The sequence below is a fragment of the Phocoena sinus genome, chromosome 2 (assembly GCF_008692025.1).
Source record: "Phocoena sinus isolate mPhoSin1 chromosome 2, mPhoSin1.pri, whole genome shotgun sequence".
Lineage (NCBI taxonomy): Eukaryota > Metazoa > Chordata > Mammalia > Artiodactyla > Phocoenidae > Phocoena > Phocoena sinus.
Window position 1 is genome coordinate 99,557,955 of NC_045764.1, and position 21,075 is coordinate 99,579,029.

Sequence of the window (21,075 nt, forward strand, 5' to 3'; positions counted from 1 at the left end):
TAGTTTCTGCTTTATAACAAAGTGAATCAGTTATACATACATGTATGTTCCCATATCTCTTCCCTCTTGCGTCTCCCTCCCTCCCACCCTCCCTCTCCCACCCTTCTAGGCGGTCACAAAGCACCAAGCTAATCTCCCTGCACTATGCGGCTGCTTCCCACTAGCTATCTGCCTTACGTTTGGTAGTGTATATATGTCCATGCCTCTCTCTCGCTTTGTCACAGCTCACCCTTCCCCCTCCCCATATCCTCAAGTCCATTCTCCAGTAGGTCTGTGTCTTTATTCCTGTCTTACCCCTAGGTTCTTCATGACATTTTTTCCCCTTAAACTCCATATATATGTGTTAGCATACGGTATTTGTCTTTCTCTTTCTGACTTACTTCACTCTGTATGACAGACTCTAGGTCTATCCACCTCATTACAAATAGCTCAATTTCGTTTCTTTTTATGGCTGAGTAATATTCCATTGTATATATGTGCCACATCTTCTTTATCCATTCATCCGAAGATGGGCACTTAGGCTGTGTCCATCTCCGGGCTATTGTAAATAGAGCTGCAATGAACATTTTGGTACATGACTCTTTATGAATTATGGTTTTCTCAGGGTGGGATTTTTCCCAGTAGTGGGATTGCTGGGTCATATGGTAGTTATATTTGTAGTTTTTTAAGGAACCTCCATACTGTTCTCCATAGTGGCTGTACCAATTCACATTCCCACCAGCAGTGCAAGAGTGTTCCCTTTTCTCCACACCCTCTCCAGCATTTATTGTTTCTAGATTTTTTGATGATGGCCATTCTGACTGGTGTGAGATGATATCTCATTGTAGTTTTGATTTGCATTTCTCTGATGATTAATGATGTTGAGCATTCTTTCAGGTGTTTGTGGGCAGTCGGTATAGCTTCTTTGGAGAAATGACTATTTAGGTCTTCTACCCATTTTTGGATTGGGTTGTTGGTTTTTTTGTTATTGAGCTGCATGAGCTGCTTATAAATTTTGGAGATTAATCCTTAGTCAGTTGCTTCATTTGCAAATATTTTCTCCCATTCTGAGAGTTCTCTTTTGGTCTTGTTTATGGTTTCCGTTGCTGTGCAAAAGCTCTGAAGTTTCATCAGTTCCCATTTGTTTATTTTTGTTTTTATTTTCATTTCTCTAGGAGGTGGGTCAAAAAGGATCTTGCTGTGATTTATGTCATAGAGTGTTCTGCCTATGTTTTCCTCTAAGAGTTTGATAGTTTCTGGCCTTACATTCAGGTCTTTAATCCATTTTGAGCTTATTTTTGTGTATGGTGTTAGGGAGTGATGTAATCTCATACTTTTACATGTAGCTGTCCAGTTTTCCCAGCACCACTTATTGAAGAGGCTGTCCTTTCTCCACTGTACGTTCCTGCCTCCTTTATCAAAGATAAGGTGACCATATGTGCGTGGGTTTATCTCTGGGCTTTCTATCCTGTTCCATTTGATCTATCTTTCTGTTTTTGTGCCAGTACCATACTGTCTTGATTACTGTAGCTTCGTAGTATAGTCTGAAGTCAGGGAGCCTGATTGCTCCAGTTCCGTTTTTCGTTCTTAAGATTGCTTCGGCTATTCGGGGTCTTTTGTGTTTCCATACAAATTGTGAAATTTTTTGTTCTGGTTCTGTGAAAAATGCCAGTGGTGGTTTGATAGGGATTGCATTGAATCTGTAGATTGCTTTGGGTAGTAGAGTCATTTTCACAATGTTGATTCTTCCAAACCAAGAACATGGTATATCTCTCCATCTATTTGTATCATCTTCAATTTCTTTCATCAGTGTCTTATAATTTTCTGCATACAGGTCTTTTGTCTCCTTAGGTAGGTTTATTCCTAGATATTTTATTATTTTTGTTGCAGTGGTAAATGGGAGTGTTTTCTTGATTTCACTTTCAGATTTTTCATCATTAGTGTATAGGAATGCCAGAGATTTCTGTGCATTAATTTTGTATCCTGCAACTTTACCAAATTCATTGATTAGCTCTAGTAGTTTCCTGGTAGCATCTTTAGGATTCTCTATGTATAGTATCATGTCATCTGCAAACAGTGACAGCTTTACTTCTTCTTTTCTGATTTGGATTCCTTTTATTTCCTTTTCTTCTCTGATTGCTGTGGCTAAAACTTCCAAAACTATGTTGAATAAGAGCTGTGAGAGTGGGCAACCTTGTCTTGTTCCTGATCTTAGTGGAAATGCTTTCAGTTTTTCACCATTGAGGATGATGTTGGCTATGGGTTTGTCATATATGGCCTTTATTATGTTGAGGAACGTGCCCTCTATGCCTACTTTCTGCAGGGTTTTTATCATAAATGGGTGTTGAATTTTGTCAAAAGTTTTCTCTGCATCTATTGAGATGATCATATGGTTTTTCTCCTTCAATTTGTTAATGTGGTTTATCACGTTGATTGATTTGTGTATATTGAAGAATCCTTGCATTCCTGGAATAAACCCCACTTGATCATGGTGTATGATCCTTTTAATGTGCTGTTGGATTCTGTTTGCTAGTATTTTGTTGAGGAATTTTGCATCTATGTTCATCAGTGATACTGGCCTGTAGTTTTTTCTTTGTAACATCCTTGTCTGGTTTTGGTATCAAGGTGATGGTGGCCTCGTAGAATGAATTTGGGAGTGTTCCTCCCTCTGCTATATTTTGGAAGAGTTTGAGAAGGATAGATGTTAGGTCTTCTCTAAATGTTTGATAGAATTCGCCTGTGAAGCCATCTGGTCCTGGGCTTTTGTTTGTTGGAAGATTTTTAATCACAGTTTCAATTTCAGTGCTTGTGATTGGTCTGTTCATATTTTCTGTTTCTTCCTGATTCAGTTTTGGCAGGTTGTGCTTTTCTAAGAATTTGTCCATTTCTTCCAGGTTGTCCATTTTATTGGCATAGAGTTGCTTGTAGTAATCTCTCATGATCTTTTGTATTTCTGCAGTGTCATTTGTTACTTCTCCTTTTTCATTTCTAATTCTGTTGATTTGAATCATCTCCCTTTTTTTTCTTGATGAGTCTGGCTAATGGTTTATCAATTTTGTTTATCTTCTCAAAGAACCAGCTTTTAGTTTTATTGATCTTTGCTATCGTTTCCTTCATTTCTTTTTCATTTATTTCCGATCTGATCTTTATGATTTCTTTCCTTCTGCTAACTTTGGATTTTCTTGTTCTTCTTTCTCTAATTGCTTTAGGTGTAAGGTTAAGTTGTTTATTTGAGATGTTTCTTGTTGCTTCAGGTAGGATTGTATTGGCTATAATCTCCCCTCTTCGAACTGCTTTTGCTGTATCCCATAGGTTTTGGGTTGTCGTGTTTTCATTGTCATATGTTTCCATGTATTTTTTGATTTCATCTTTGATTTCTCCAGTGGTCTCTTGGTTATTAAGTATTGTATTGTTTAGCCTCCATGTATATGTATTTTTTTTACAGATTTTTTTCCTGTAATTGATATCTAGTCTCATAGCATTGTGGTGGGAAAAGATACTTGATACAATTTCACTTTTCTTAAATTTACCAAGGCTTGATTTGTGACCCAAGGTATGATCTATCCTGGAGAATGTTCCATGAGCCCTTGAGAAGAAAGTGTATTCTGTTGTTTTTGGATAAAATGTTCAAATATCAATTAAGTCCATCTTGTTTAATGTATCATTTAAAGCTTGTGTTTCCTTATTTATTTTCTTTTGAATGATCTGTCCATTGGTGAAAGTGGGGTGTTAAAGTCCCCTACTATGATTGTGTTACTGTCCATTTCCCCTTTTGTGGCTGTTAGCATTTGCCTTATGTATTGAGGTGCTCCTATGTTGGGTGCATAAATATTTACAATTGTTATATCTTTTTCTTGGATTGATCATTATGTAGTGTCCTTCTTTATCTCTTGTAATAGTCTTTAGTTTAGTTTCTTTTGTCTGATATGAGAATTGCTACTCCAACTTTCTTTTGATTTGCATTTGCATGGAATATCTTTTTCCATACCTTCACTTTCAGTCTGTATGTGTCCCTAGGTCTGAAGTGGATCTCTTGTAGACAGCATATATATGGATCTTGTTTTTGTATCCATTCAGCCAGTCTATGTCTTTTGGTTGGGTTGGAGCATTTAATCCAGTTACATTTAAGGTAATTATTGATATCGATGTTCCTATTACCATTTTCTTAATTGTTTTGCGTTTGTTATTGTAGGTCTTCTCCTCTCTTGTGTTTCCTGCCTAGAGAAGTTCCTTTAGCATTTGTTGTAAAGTTGGTTTGGCGGTGCTGAATTCTCTTAGCTTTTGCTTGTCTGTAAAGGTTTTAATTTGTCCGTTGAATCTGAATGAGATCCTTGCTGGGTAGAGTAATCTTGGTTGTAGGTTTTTCCCTTTTATCACTTTAAATATTTCCTGCCACTCTGTTCTGGCTTGCAGAGTTTGTAATGAAAGATCAGCTGTTAACCTTATGGGGATTCCCTTGTAAGTTATTTGTTGTTTTTCCCTTGCTGTTTTTAATATGCTTTCTTTGTTTTTAATTTTTGATAGTTTGATTAATATGTGTCTTGGTGTGTTTCTTCCTGGATTTATCCTGTATGGGACTCTCTGCGCTTCCTGGACTTGATTAACTATTTCCTTTCCCATATTAGGGAAGTTTTCAACTATAATCTCTTCAAATATTTTCTCAGTCCCTTTCTTTTTCTCTTCTTCTGGGACCCCGATAATTCAAACGTTGGTGCGTTTAATGTTGTCCCCAAGGTCTCTGAGACTGTCCTCAATTCTTTTTACCTTATTCTGCTGTGTGGTAGTTATTTCCACTGTTTTATCTTCCAGGTCACTTACTGTTCTTCTGCCTCAGTTTTTCTGCTATTGATTCCTTCTAGAGAACTTTAAATTTCATTTATTGTCTTGTTCATCATTGTTCATTTGCTGTTTAGTTCTTCTAGGTCCTTGTTAAACCTTTCTTGTATTTTCTCCATTCTATTTCCAAGATATTGGATCACCTTTGCTATCATTACTCTGAATTCTTTTTCAGGTAGACTGCCTGTTTCCTCTTCATTTGTTTGGTCTGGTGGGTTTTTACCTTGCTCCTTCATCTGCTGTGGATTTCTCTGTCCTCTCATTTTGCTTAACTTACTGTGTCTGGGGTCTCCGTTTCGCAGGCTGCAGGTTCGTCGTTCCCATTGTTTTTGGTGTCTGCCCCCAGTGGGTAAGGTTGCTTCAGTGGGTTGTGTAGGCTTCCTGGTGGAGGGGACTAGTGCCTGTGTTCTGGTGGATGAGGCTGGATCTTATCTTTCTGGTGGGCAGGACTGCATCTGGTGGTGTGTTTTGGGGTGTCTGTTAACTAATTATGATTTTAGGCGGTCTCTCTGCTAGTGGGTGGCATTGTGTTCCTGTCTTGCTAGTTGTTTGGCATGGGGTGTCCAGCACTGGAGCTTGCTGGTCGTTGAGTGGAGCTGGGTCTTAGCGTTGAGATGGAGATCTCTGGGAGAGCTCTTGCCGATTGATATTACGTGGGGCCAGGAGGTTTCTGGTGGACCAATGTCTGAACTAGGCTCTCCCACCTCAGAGGCTCAGGCCTGACACCCAGCCAGAGCACCAAGACCCTGTCAGCCATACAGCTAGGTACGTGGTGAGTTTCTTGCCTTTTGGGAAGTCTGAGGTCTTCTGCCAGCGTTCAGTAGGTGTTCTGTAGGTTTTATTCCACATGTAGATGTATTTTTGATGTATTTGTGGGGAGGAAGGTGATCTCCATGTCTTACCCTTCCACCATCTTGAAGGTCCCCCCCTATATCTCTTCTTCTGGGACTCCTATAATGTAAATGTTAGTATGCTTGATGTTGTCCCAGAGATCTCTTTAACTGTTCTTATTTATTTTCTTTTTGTTCAGGAATAGTGATTTCCACTACTGTCTCCCAGCTTCCTGATAGAAAGGAATGTATCATTTGGTCCATTAATACCTTCTAGTGTATTTTTCACTTCAATTATTCTTCATATGTTTGGTTCTTTATTTTCTCTTTGTTTAAAAACTACTGACTTCTTGATCTGTGTATCTAGTCTTCTGAGTTCTTCAATAATCTTTCTTCTTCTGGGTTTTTCTCTTGTTCCTTTGTTGTTTCTCTTGTTCCTCCATTGCCTCATTTTGCCTAACTTTTGTTTTTGTTTCTAGTTATCTGGTAGGTTGGTTACACTTCCCAACCTTGCAGAAATGGCCTTTGCAGGAGAGGACCTATATGTCCCAGCAGCGCATTCCTCTCTCATCACCAGACCTCTGTGTGCTAGGGCTGCCCTCTCTGAGGCTGCTTGGGTCCTTCTGCTGTGGTGGGCTGATGACTGTGGGCAGTCTGGTAGGCTTGGTTGGTCTCCTGGTCCAGTTGTTGCCATGCCTTAAATTTTGCAGAGGTTGCTGGCCATTTGCTGGCAGGGCTAGTATCACAAGGTGGCTGGCTGTAGCACCCCAGGGCTAGTGCTGGTTCATGGGTGAGCAGAGCTGGGGTCCAGGAGAGCCTCGGGCTGGTGCCCACCAATTTGTGGCTAAAGCCAGGTCCTGGGGCCTAGTGTCTGGCCACTGGCAAGCAGAACTGGGCCTTGGGGTTTAGCTGTAGGGCTCAGGGGACCCAGAGCTGGTGTTAATCTGCTGGTGGGTAGGGCTGATTCCTGGACACAGCTGCCTACAGGGTCCAGGATGTTCTGAAGCTTGTGTTGGCCTGCTGGTGGTTGGTCCCAGGGCTAGTGCTGGCCTGCTGGTGGGTGGGCTAGGTCTGCGGGCTGTGGGGCTACTGTTTCCTGGGGCCAGGCCCCTGCCCTGCTGCCTACAGGCTGTTGGGAAGGGACAGGGCTGGTTTCTGAGGCTAGTAGGCTAGAGGGAGGATTCCGGAGTGATGCTTCCCAGCACCAATGTCCACGTAGTAGAACAAGCCCCTCCAAATGGCTGCCACCAAGGGGCTTCCCTGGTGGCATAGTGGTTGAGAGTCCGCCTGCCGATGCAGGGGATACGGGTTTGTGTCCTGGTCCGGGAAGATCCCACATGCCGCGGAGCGGCTGGGCCCGTGAGCCATGGCCGCTGAGCCTGCGTGTCCGGAGCCTGTGCTCCGCAACGGAAGAGGCCAGAACAGTGAGAGGCCTGCGTAACACCCCCCCCCCCCCCCCAAAAAAAAAAAAAGCTGCCACCAATGCCTGTGTTCCCTGGGTGAGCTTCATTTCCCTCCTGCCTCTCCAGGAGGCTCTCAAAGATCAGCAGGTAGGTCTACTGGGGCTCATTTGAATTTACTACTGCTTTCCTGGGTCCCTAAATGTGTGAGGCTTTTGTGTGTACCCTTAAAGAGTGGAGTCTTTCTTTCAGCCCTCTGGGACTCCCAGAGTAAGCTCCACTGGCCTTCAAAGCCAAACATTCTGGGGGCTTGTCTTCCTGGTGTAGGACCCCTGGGCTGGGGAGCTCGATGTGGGGCTCAGACCCCTCACTCCTTGGGGAGAACCTCTGCAATTGTAACTTTCCTGTTTGTGGCTCACCTACCCGAGTATATAGGACTTGACTATACCATGAGTCAGCCCTTCCTAACTCATCTTGTTTTGGCTCTTTCTTTATATCTTTAGTTGTATAAGATCTTTTCTGGTAGGTTCTAGTCTTTTTCATGGATGGTTGTTCTGTAAATAGTTGTAATTTTGTTATGTCCTTGACCAGAGGTGAGCTCAGGGTCTTCTACTCTGTCATCCTGGTCAATCTTGGTCTTTTTTCTTTATTCTCTGGAAGACTGGTATTCTCCTTAAACTGTTGTTGCTAATGAAAGCTTTGAGTTTGGACTTCTGATTATATTCAAGTTTTTTTAATTTGAAAAATTCGGATATTTTATTCTCAGTTTTGGTTATTGGATATTAAATTTTAATTTTACTTATGTTTTAAAATATATTGGTATAGTTTTTCAATAATTCTCTCAACTTCTACAGCCTCCGTAGTGATATACCATGTCCCTTCTTTCATTCTCGATACTGGTTACTTGTTTGTCCCTCTCTGATTTGATTCAGTCTTGTCAAAAGTTTAAAAAGTTGATTAGACATTTTAAAGAATCAAATTTTGGCTTTAATATTTTAACCCTTTAAATTTTATTCACCATTTTCCTAATCTCTTGATGGATATTAGGTCATTAATATTCATCTGTCTGTTTTATTTAAAAGTTAAAATCTCATATATGTACTGATTTTGCTACAGTCCACGACATTTTTTCATGAAATTTTCAGCTCAAAATATTTTCTAATTTCCATCATGATTTCTTTACCTGCTGGTTATTTAGAAGTGAATTTCTCCATTGATGGAAATAAATGTTCTAGCTTAATTTATTTTTCAGTTTGCATTTTCACAAAGCATATTCAGTAGATTCAATACCTTTTGAAACTCGCCTTATGATCCAATACATCAATCAGTTTTTGAAAATACTTTGTTCAAATGTTATTTCTTCTGTGTTGTATCAGTTATTCCCACAACGTGTGAATTTGTCTATTTCTCCTTATAGTTCTGTCTTTCCTTTAAATATTCTGAGGCTGTGTCATTAGAGGAATAAAATTTAAAATTGTCTTCTTTTCCTGGTAAGTCAAGCCTTTGATCATTGTGAAGCGTCTGTTTTAATCTACAGTAATGCTCGTCACCTTAAGTATCCTTTAAAGGATACTAATATAGCTTCATCAACTCTCGTGTTTTTTGAATACTGAATAGAGCATGTCCTTAGTTTTTGGATTTTGTGGTTTTGCTTGAGAGATTAGCTGTCAGCCTAATTCCTAAAACTTTAAGTGATATATTTATGTGCCTTAACATCCTTTGACTTTCACCCTTTTGGAATCCTTATATATCTTGTCAATAACTACAAGGGCTGTTGTTTATTTCCCCAAAAATTCAGCTGACAGAATTTAAATGGGGTAAATCTATTCATCCAATATAATTACTGATGTGAGTTTAAATCTATAGTAATACCCCCTCATCTGTGGTTTGACTTTTCCACCGTTTCAGTTACCCTCAGCACACCATGTTCAGAAAATATTAAACAGAAAGTTCCAGAAATAAGCAAAGCATAAGTTTTAAATTTGGCACTGTTCTGAGTAGCACATTGATCTCACACTGTCCAGTTCCATTTTGCTCAGGATCTCCAACCATCAACATTGTCATGGATCAGTGATCCAGGATCACCGGAAGCAGACGATGTTCCCTTTGACTTTTTACCCCACTTCACCTCATCTCATCCTGAAGGCATTGTATCATCTCACGTCATCACAAGAAGGGTAAGTATAGTACAGTAAGATATTTTGAGGGAGAAATAGACTACATTTGCATAATTTTTTATCACAGTATATTATAACGTTTCTATTTTTATTACTGCTACTCTTACTGTGCCTGATTCATAAATTAAACTTTATCATAGGTGTGTAGAGGAAAAAACATCGTGTGTATTTAGGGCTTGGTCCTATCTGTGGTTTCAGGCATCCATTGGGGGTCTTGGAACATATCCCCTGCAAATAAGGGGGGACTGTTGTATACCATCCTACTGTAATGACCCTTTGGTTTTAATGTCTTTTTTCCTCTGGGTGCTTTTAAGATTTAAAAAAATTTTCTGAAATTTATTATGATGTGTCTAGGAATAGATTGCTTTTAATTTATATTGCTTTGGTCTCTTAGACTTTCTTGGATCTGGTGGTTCATATTTTGAACTTTGGAAAATTCTGTCATTAACTCTAATATTGCTGTTACTTCTGTTCTTACTGTGTCCTCTACTTCTTAGCTTATTGTCAGTGTTTCATCTATGAGTTTTTTTTGTTTTGGTTTGGTTCTTTTGTGGTATGCGGGCCTCTCACTGTTGTGGCCTCTCCCATTGTGGAGCACAGGCACGGATGCGCAGGCTCAGCGGCCATGGCTCACGGGCCCAAGCCGCTCCGTGGCATGTGGGATCTTCCCGGACCGGGGCACGAACCCGTGTCCCCTGCATCGGCAGGTGGACTCTCAACCACTGTGCCACCAGGGAAGCCCCATCTCTGAGTTTTATTTGGAATATTTCTTTCTGACTTGCCTTCCAGTTCACCAGTCCTCTATTAAATTATTTCTAATTCGCTATTAAACCCATCCATTTCATTCTTAATTGGGATTATTGTATTTTTCAGTTCTAGTATTTTTTTTCTTCACCAATTCTGCTCTGTAATTTTTTGTGGTTTCCAGCTCCTTGGAAATGTTGGCCATCGGATTTTTACTTCTTGAACATACTGAGCTTATAGTCCAAATATCTGGAGCCTCTGCATATTTGCTTCTACTGACAAGTTTTCCTGATTCTCATGCACGACTATCTCCTCATAAGCTTGTTTATCCTTGTGTGGCAAGACTTTTATTTTTAAAGTGGGTTTGTTGCTACAGATCTAGGATGATATTCTTCAGAAAGAATATATTCCAGGCACTCGACAGCACTCGCAATCTGGTGTTATCTTACCTTGGCACTATTGACATTTCAAGCTGGATAATTCTTCATTGTGAGAGCACGTCCTGTTTTACAGGACGTTTAGTAGTATCTTAGCCTCTTCCCAGTTAAAATGCCTCCAGATCTTGACAAATATCCCCTGGTACTTAAACCACCATCTTAACCCAAAACAAGGGAATTTAATCAGGTTTAAACATAGTAGTTCCTGATCTCTACTTTTGTCCCCCTAATTAGAGTGTTATCCTACTTTTACAGTTGTCCTCAGTGGAGACTAGATCCAAATTTGACATGAGGATGTATATGCACACACCCATTCCTGCTGCCTGGAGAGCACCCTGCCATACGTTGAGAATCCCTATACCCATAGTTGCAGGTAAGTCCTATCTGTACTGCATGGTTCTCACATGGGTCATTCTGCCACATAGTAGAGGCTCCTTTTCTTTGCCACACCAGGACCCTTTTTACTATGGAGACATTTATCTTGAAGTATGTTTTACAAATCGGTCTTCAGTTCTAAACTTTAATGACCGAGTCTCAAAGATTCAGTGTTGACTATAAATGCCCAGCCATTTTCACTCAAGGAGTGTTTCCTTCTTGGTATATTGTAGGTCTTGAAGACAAGGGCTTATAGGGTGCTTTCTATGATAGCTGCTCAAAGAATCCTAAACTCTCTGGGATTTATAACTGGGGATCCTAAAAGGCACCTAGTTCATGTAACCATACTGTCATGGGATAACTAGAACTGAAGAAATATGTCCCCTCTGGAGGAATGAGAAGGGCCAAAATGAATCCACTCAAGCGCAAACTAGGTAAGGCACTGACAAAGCTTGGGTTGAGATGGGACAATTTTTTTTCCTATTGTGAAGTTCAAGAGGGGATGGTCCCAAGAGGAGCAAAAGCAATACTGATGCTTCTTACGAGAGAAGGAAATATTTATTTTTCATCAAGAATTTCTGCATTATTTCATTTTACCCTTGACAAACGTAGGCAGTTAGAGATTTTTTAAATCTCCATTTTTAGAGGAGGGTCTGAGGTTTAGTGTGCTGTAACTTGCTTCAGGTCGTCCGGTTAGTAGGTGGCAGAGCTGTGATAGAAGATTGAGTCTAACCTTAAAGCCAATGATTTAAGCCAATGATTTTTTTTTTTTTCCTTATGCTTTGCTGCTCCTACAGGTTTCTTAGGGTCATGACTTCTCATTTGGGGGCCTGTAGATTAAAATATGTATTAAAAGATCATCTAAGTTACCATTGAGTCTTAGGTGGGGATCCAGTGAAAAGAAGGACTCATATCAGAAAGGGCCTCTTTGGTGAGACTGTAAAATGGCCACTGGGAGAGCCTTATGGGGACAATGGTCTCTGACCTGTCACACAAATCAGAAGTAGGAGCTGAAAAGCAGGGGTGTGCTGACTTTTTAGGTTAGCGCACTCTCTACTTCTTAGGCCCACATTCATCTGTGGGACACATTCCCTTAAATTAAATAATCCCTCAAAGGTGGCTAAACCATTCTATTATTTGGAACTAGGCTGAAGTCTTGGAAGATCAGATGAAGTAATGGATGATTTGATAACTTTTGATGTCTTCTAGAACCTGAAGTATGAGTAAGGGCATTTTCTTTCTACTTCTGGTTCTGGCCAGCATAAATCATTTATTTATTTGTGGTTCTTTCACTAACAAATACTCTGAACAGGAGGATTTAATTTCACTAGCAAATATCTTCAACATTACTCTAAATGAGGTCCAATGGGATCTCAATTTGGCCTCACATCAAGCAGTGGACACACCACAATATTGGTAGAAGGCTCTGGGAAGTTCTCGTACTGTATGATCCAGTTTGTTTAAACAGTCTTTTCTGTGGCTAGGACACTTTAACCTTGTCAGATATATTTCCAGGCTGATTAATTGCAAGGTTACTTCAGGGTAACCACTCAGAGGTAGATTAGATGGCCACTTTTCTTCATCTCACAGTATTCCTCATGTGGTTCTCACCAACTCCTATTCATTTTTGCCTTCTGTTATACCCTGCTTCATCTCATCTATAGAATTAAGCAAATTCCAGAAGGTGGCTATTAACAGTTCCCTGAAGGTTATATATACAGCACCGTTCAGTTAGTTTCTTTGGCTTTTACAGAAGTGCTGTTGGCTCTAATACTCTTGGGTTAGATACGTTACTTTCTTGTCAAGTTTGAAAGAGCAGTGATGTATTATAATCTGTCTACACATCCCCCTTTTTCCTGAATCAGCTAATTCTCTCTCTGATTTTAGAGATAGGATGGTGGCTGGGAATGTTTCTCTGGAGTGTCTGAATTCTGGTTTCTCCACTTAAAATTACATGGGAAATTTAACAACTTCTCCAAGCATTAGTTTTCATCATTGTAAAATATACATAAAACTTACTTATCATTTTAACCACTTGTAAATGTATAGTTCTGTGGCACTAAGTATATAGTACAACCATTGTCACTTTTCATTTCCAGAATGTTTCCATCTTCCCAAACTAAAATTCCATATCCATTAAACAACTACTCCTATTCCCTCCCCTGCCCCAATCAGCTGCCTGGCAACCATCATTCTATACTTTCTTTCTCTATGCATTTGATTTCTATATGTATTTCACGTAAGTGGAATCATATGCTATTTGTTTTTCCGTGACTGAAGAACGCTTAGCATCTTGGGTTTGAGCGTTCATCCATGCCACAAGCATGTCAGAATTTCCTTCCTTTTAAAGGCTGAAAAATATTCCATTGTGTTAATACCTACATACTATTGTAAGAGTCAGAGCTCTATTCTAGCAACTGAAAAAGTGATTTCATTTACTTGCTAAGACACAGCTTCAGCAGGGGTCAGAATCTCTAGTACTGTAATAGAAAATGCAGGCTTATACTTTTGGAGTAAATTTCTAGGCTCACCTTTGATTCCTTTTCTCCACCAGTGTTTGCAAAGTCTCCCAGTTAGGATCTCCTCATTTTCTTTAAAGGTAAAGAATGCGTGGGGAGCAGGATCAAGATGGTGGAGCTCACCTCCCCTACCCACCCCAGCACCTCAAAAATACATCTATATGTGGAACAATTCTAATGGAAAACTGGAAACCAGCAGAAATTCTGTACAGCCAATGCTGCACGGAAGATTTCCTCGTGACCAGGTAGGGTAGGGGGAAAAAAACCAGTAGGTTGGGACCCGTGCCCCTGGGAGGAGACTTAGAGAAAAAGGAAGATCCCAGGGGCAGACCCTCACCCTGGGGAGCCGCCAGTAGGTTGAGCCACGACTGGGCATCCCTGTCCTTTGTGAGGAAGCAAGCTCCCGTAGCTGCTGCGATAAGCTGTGGGACAGACAGAAGGACTGGAGAAGCCTAGACTCCACTTAGAAGAGTGTGCTGGCTTACCAACAGGGCAGTGAGAACACTGCACTGGCACCTGCCACATTCCCCAGTCTGGGTGGGGTGACCACCCAAGCCCCACTCACTGCACATCATGGCTTGGCCCAGGATCTAAGGTCCTGGGAAAAGACTCAATTTAGTGATGCACAGATGGCCAGGGGACCTGGCGTGTGGTCCAGATGGGGCGGCAGTGATGACCATTGTTGGTATATGCTCAGGCAGTGCAGACCTCCGAGAGCAGCACACCACAGTCCCCACTCCCAGCAGAGCTTTCATGGCCCACTCCATGCCACAGCTTTGCCCTGGATCTGAGGCAGAAAAGACTCGATCTAGGGATGGAAAGGGTACTTGAGGTGTGGTTCAGGTGGGGCAGCTGGTGTTGGTGTTTGCTCAAACAGTACCCCAGAAGCAGCCCAGACCTCTGATGGCAGCACAGCCACTTTAATTCCTGCAACCATAACACCCTGACCCCCACTCTTAGCCTGACAGTAGATCTGGGCCGACCACAGAAGGGGAAAGGATGCCACTGTGGGCTGATTCTGAGTAGAGCCACAGATGCTTACAAAGGGAATGCATCCGACCTCTGTGAGCACATGAGCCTCACTTCACCACTTCCCTCCTTTGGGGCAAAGGCCCCAGGGCAGGAACAAGGAAAAACATACATTAAAGGGAACAGAGGCTGCTTGAGCCCAACTGTCAGGAATTCTGTTCCAGCAACTGGGGAGCAGACCCCACTCCTGACATGGCAACAGCCATGGAGTAGAGAGGAAGTCCTGCTTCATACCCTACGTAGGCTTTAGCCCCTCTTACATCAACCACACCCTCTCTCAAGGCGACAGTGACCAGCACACCTGAGGAAAGACAGGGCTGGCATTCACAACCAATCCAGCCCTCACACCAAAGACGGTAGGCACACACAGTCTACCTAGGAATGCTCCCACATAAAAAAACAAAAACCCCTCCACACAATAGGTAACTGTTTCACCTACATTCATAGAGACAGAGAAAGTTAAGTAAGATGAAAAGGCAGAAGAATCAGACCCAACTGAAAAAGCAAGAGAAAAACCCCTGAAAAAACACTCTTCTGGATACTGACTTATAAATGTTGGTATAAAAATGCTAATTAATTGATTTTAAAAAGATTAAACCCACATGATTTTAACAAGGAACTAGAAACTATAGATGACCCAATCAAAAATAGATAATTCAATTTCTGAGATAAAAAGCAATCTAGAAGCAATGAATAGCTAACTAAATGACACAAAAGAACATGTAAGTGATCTGGAAGATAGAAAAATGGGAATTACACAATCAGAATAGCAGACAGAAAGACGAAAGACAACATACAAGGTCTATGGGATAATATAAAATGTGCCAACCTGTGCATAATAGGGGTTCCAGAAGGAGAAGAGAGAGAGAAGGGAATTGAAAATGCATTTGAAGAAATTATGGCTGAAAACTTCCCAAACCCAAAGAAGGAAATGAATTACCAGGTATAGGAAGCACAGAGGGTTCCAAACAGACCCACACCAACACATATCATAATTAAAATGGCAGAAGTTAAAGACAGAGGATCCTGAAGGCAGCGAGAGAAAAATTCATTTACAAGGGAACCCTCATAAGGCTCTCAGCTGATTTCTCTGCAGAAACTCTGCAGGCCAGAAGGGAGTGGCATGATATATTCAAAGTTCTGAAAAGGAAAAACCTGTAACCTAGGATACTCTAACCAGCAAGATTATGATTTAGAATAGATGATAAAGAATTTCTCAGACAAGCGAAGATTTCAGCAAATCCCACCCTGGAGAAAATGTTGAAGGGTCTTCTCTAAATGGAAAAGAAGCAAGAATCTATAGAAAAGGGAAACTCCCAATAGGAAAGGCAAAAATATAGTAAGGATTGGAGATCACTTAAATAAGCCAGTGTGTGGATTAAAAAACAAAAAACAATTGTAAAAGTGACTATAACTATAATGAACAGTAAAGCGATAAGCGTGAAGATGTAAAATAGGACCTCAAAACCATAAAATGTAGATCTTTTAGAATGTGTTCGAACTTAAGTGATTATCAGTTTAAAGCAAGTGGATATAGTTATGCGTAAGCGTATATGAATCTCATGGTAACCACTAGTCAAAAACCTACAATAGATACACAAAAACCAAAAAGAAAGGAACTCAAGCGTAATACAAAAGAAAAGCATCAAACCTCAATGGGGAAAACAAAAAGCACCACAAAAAGAACTAGAAAACAAGACATAAAATGGCAATAAGTACATACCTATGAATCATTTAAAATATCAATGAACTAAGTACTCCAATCAAAAGACACAGGGTGGCTGATTAGATTGAAAACAAGACCCTTCAATATGCTGTCTACAGGAGACTCACTTCAGGGCGAAAGACACAGATTGAAAGTGAGGGGATGGAAAAAGATATTTCATGCAAATGGAAATGACAGAAAAGCAGAGGTAGCAATACTCATATCAGAAAAAATTGACTGTAAAGCAAAGGCTATACCAAAAAAGGGCATTATATAATGATAAAGGAATCAATACAAGAAGAGGATATTACACCCGTTAACATACGCACCTAATACAGGAGCACCTAAATATATAAAGCAAGTACCAGCAGACATAAAGGGAGACATTAATGGGAATACAATAATGGTAGGAGACTTTAACATCCCACTGACATTAATGGACAGATCATCCAGAGAGAAAATCAATAAGGCAACAGAGGTCCTGAATGACACAATAGACCAGTTGGGCTTAGTTGATCTACAGGACACTACATCCTAAAAAAGCAGAATGCATTCTTTTCAAGTGCCCATGGAATGGTCTCAAAACAAGCCTCAACAAATTTAAGAGAAATTATGTCAAGCATCTTTTCTGACCACAGCAGTATAAAATGAGAAATCAACTACAGAAGAAAAACGGGAAGAGAACAAACGTGGAGACTAAACAACATGCTACTAAAAAACCAATGGGTCAATGATGAAATTAAAGAGGAAATCAGAAAATATCTTGACACAAATGAAAAAGAGAACACAGCTTTACAAATCTATGGGGATGCAGCAAAAGCAATTCTAAGAGGGAAGCTCATTGCTACACAGGTCTTCCTCAAGAAACAAGAAAAAAACCAACCTAGCTACCACCTATTGATAAAATAATTAGAAAAAGAAGAACAAAGCCCCAAAATCAGCAGAGGGAAGGAAATAATAAAGATCAGAGAGGAAATAAACAGTTATCCAAAAAAAACGAAAACACCAGTAGAAAAGATCAATGAAACCAAGAGCTGGTTTTTTGAAAAGATAAAATTGATACACCTTTAGCCAGGGTCACCAAGAGGAAAGGAGAGAAGACCGAAGTAAAATAAGAAATAACAACTGATACCACAGAGATATAAAAAGATCACAAGAGAATACTACAGTTATATGCCAACAAATTGGACAATCTAGAAAAAATGGACATATTTCTAAAACATGGAGCCTGCTAAGACGGAGTCAAAAAGAAACAGACAGTTTGAACAAACTGATCGCTAGAAGTTAAATAGAATCTGTAATTTAAAACCTCCCTGCAAACAAAAGTTCAGGGCTGGATGGCTTCACCAGGGAATTCTACCAAACATATAAAGAAGAACTTATACCTATCCTTCTCAAACTATTCCAAAAAACTGAAGAGGAGAGAACACTCCCAAGCTCATTCTACGAGGCCACCATCACCCTGATATCAAAACAAAAGACACTATAAAAAAAGAAAATTATAGGCCAATATCATTGATGAATATAGATGCAAAAATCCTCAATAAAATATTAGCAAACCAAATCCAACAATACATAAAGAGGATCATATACCATGATCAAGTGGGATTTATTCCAGGGCCACAAGGACGGTTTGTCATATGCAAATCAATGAATGTGATACACCACATTAACCAAAGGAAAGACAAAAATGATCATCTCAATAGATGCAGACAAAGCATTTGACAAAATTCAACATCATTCATGATAAAAACTCTCATCAAAGTGGGTATAGAGGGAACACATCTCAATATAATAACGCCCATTTTTATGACAAACTGCCAGCCACACTCAGTGGTGAAAAGCTGAAAGCATTCCTGCTAAATTCAGGTACACAAGACAAGGATGCCCCCTCATGCCACTTCTATTTAACATAGTGTTGGAGCTCCTAGTCACAGCAATCAGCCAAGAAAAGGAAAAGGTATCCAAAGTGGAAGGGAAGAGGTAAAACTGTCACTATTTGCAGATGACATGATACTCTGTATAGAGAACCCTACAGTCTCCACCCTAAAACTACTAGAACTAATAAATAAATTCAGCAAGGTTGCAGGATACAAGATTAATACACAGATATCTGTTGCATTTCTATATACTAATAAATCCCATTTAAAATCACATCAGTAAAATAAAATACCTAGGAATAAACTTAACCAAGGTGGTGAAAGACTTATATGCTGAAAACTATAAAACACTGATGAAGGAGACTGAAGATGATTCAAAGAAATGGATGAAGAAATTGAAACATATCATGTGCTCTTGGATTGGAAAAATTAATAGTATTAGAATGGCCATACTACTCAAAACAATCTACAGATTTAATGCAATCTCTATCAAAATACCCAGGACATTTTTCACAGAACTAGAACAAATAATCCTAAAATTTATATGGAATCACAAGAGACCCCAAATTGCCAAAGCAACCCCGAGAAAAAAGAACAAAGCGCCCAGACTTTAGACTATACTATAAATCTACAGAAATCAAAACGGTGTGGTATTGGCACAAAAACAGACACATAGATTAATGGAACAGAATAGCACGGAAATAAACCCATGCATCTATGGTCAGTTAATCTATGACAAAGGAGGCAAGAATATACAATGGAGAAAAGACAGTCTCTTTAACTAGTGGTGTTGGGAAAACTGAACAGCCACATGTAAAGCAGTGAAATTAAAACATTTCCTCACACCATATACAAAAATAAACTCAAAATGGTTTAAAGACCTAAATGGAAGAACTGAAACCTAAAACTCCTAGAAGAGAACATAGGCTAAACCCTCTTTGACATAAATTGTAGCAATATATTCTTGGATCGGTCAGTCTCCTAAGGCAAAAGAAATAAAAGCAAAAATAAACAACTGGAACCTAATCAAACTTAAAAGTTTTTGCACAGCAAAGGAAACCTTCAATAAAATGAAAAGACAACCTACAAAATGGGAGAAAATATTTGCAAATAATGTGACTGACAAGGGACTAATATCCAAAATATACAAACAGATCATACAACTCAATATTAATAAAAAATTCTAATCAAAACTGGGCCTAAGACTTGAATAGACATTTTTCAAAAACAGACATACAGATGGTTAATGGGTACATGAAAAAACGTTCAACATTGCTAATTATGAGAAAAATGCAAATCAAAGCAACAGCAACATATCACCTCACACTGGTCAGAATGGCTATCATCAAGGAGTCTGCAAATAACAGATGTTGGGGAGGGTGTGGAGAAAACGGAACCCTCGTATCCTACACTGTTGGTGGGAATGTAAATTGGTGCAGCTGCTGTGGAAAACAGTATGGAGGTTCCTTAAAAAACTAAAAATAGAACTGCCATATGATCCAGCAATCCCACTCCTGGGTATATATCAGGAAAAAATGAAAACTCTAATTTGAGAAGGTACATGCACCCCAATGTTCACAGCAGCACTATTTACAATAGCCAAGACATGGAAGCAACCCAAGTGCCCATCAGCAGATGACTGGATTAAACAATACTGCACACACAATGGAATATTATTCAGCCATAAAAAGAATGAAATATTGCCATTTGCAGCAACGTAGATGGACCTAGAGAATATTATGCTTAGTGAAATAAGTCCGCTAGAGAAAGACAAATACTGTATGATATCACTTACAGGTGGACTGTAAAAAATAATACAAATAAATGTATATACAAAACAGAAACAGACTCACAAACATAGAAAACAAACTTGTGGTTACCAAAGAGGAAAAGGAAGGTGGGGGAGGGAAAAATTAGGCGTATGGAACAAACTATTGTATATAAAATAGATAAGCAAAATGCATTTACGGTATTACACATTACCTTATAACCTATAATAGAATATAATCTGCAAAAATACTGAATCACTATGCCATACACCTGAAACTAATACAATATTGCAAATCAACTATACTTCAATAATAATAAAAATGAATGCCTGCATTCCGGGGAACAAGACAGACATTTCTGTGCTCTAATATGCAGGCAGAGGGAAGGAAGATTTGGGGCAAATAAGTAGGGAAAATTTTGAAAAAAAATCTAAAATTTAGTTTAAGAACAAAACCAGATGGAAAGAACAGGTTAAGTTACAGAGACAGATTGTATTATCCAAAGATAGTTGCACCAATATATTTCTCATCTTACATGCTCTTCTTACAATACGGTTTTGACAATCCTTCATCAGGAGGTGGGTTCTTCTTCCCCATTCCTTCAACTGGGACAGAAGTTCGTAAATACAACCAATAGTGTACGATGAAAGTGACTTTTAGGCCTTGGTCAAAAAAATCATTACACGTTTCACCTTGGATCACTCAAGCAGACCTGTGGAGAGAGAGGCACTGAGACCTGCAGCCTAGAGGGCAGCAACAACCTGTGTTGCCTCTAGGCCAAGTGAGTCAGCCACTTTAGAGGTCCATGTTCCAGCCATCCAGGTGACTGCATACCCAGTGGATATAGCACTAAAACCACATGCGACTCCAAGTGAGAACTGTCCAGTTGAGTTCCTCTCAAACTAACAAAAACCATGAAAAATAAGTGATTATTGTTTAATCAACACCAAATTTGGGGGTGTTTTGTTATGTAGCAGTTGATAACTATAAAGTTACCTTATCTTACTGAATACCTTTCATCTTCACGCAATGATGGGCATGAAGCAAACGTTACTTGGGGAAAGACTTGGAGGCATACCTACAAGCAGGCATGGCTGGTGCAGGCCAACTTTAAAGTCTTATTTCCATGAATACATCATATCCAGGTGAAAGTAGGCAGGTAGAGTCTAAAGGGGAATATTTAGTCTCAGGACTTCATGGCCTGTTAGTTGGACCATCGGCATGTATACTTAAAATTCAACAGATATCGTCACTATGCTCAGCAAGGGAGAGGAGATCTCTGTGAAATCAAAGAGGAGATTCTTCCTAAGGTGGAATATTTTCCCTAGGTCCTCATGATACACAAGCCTCCACCCTCTCCTAGGTGCTTTAATTCAGAGCACAACTCTAATAATG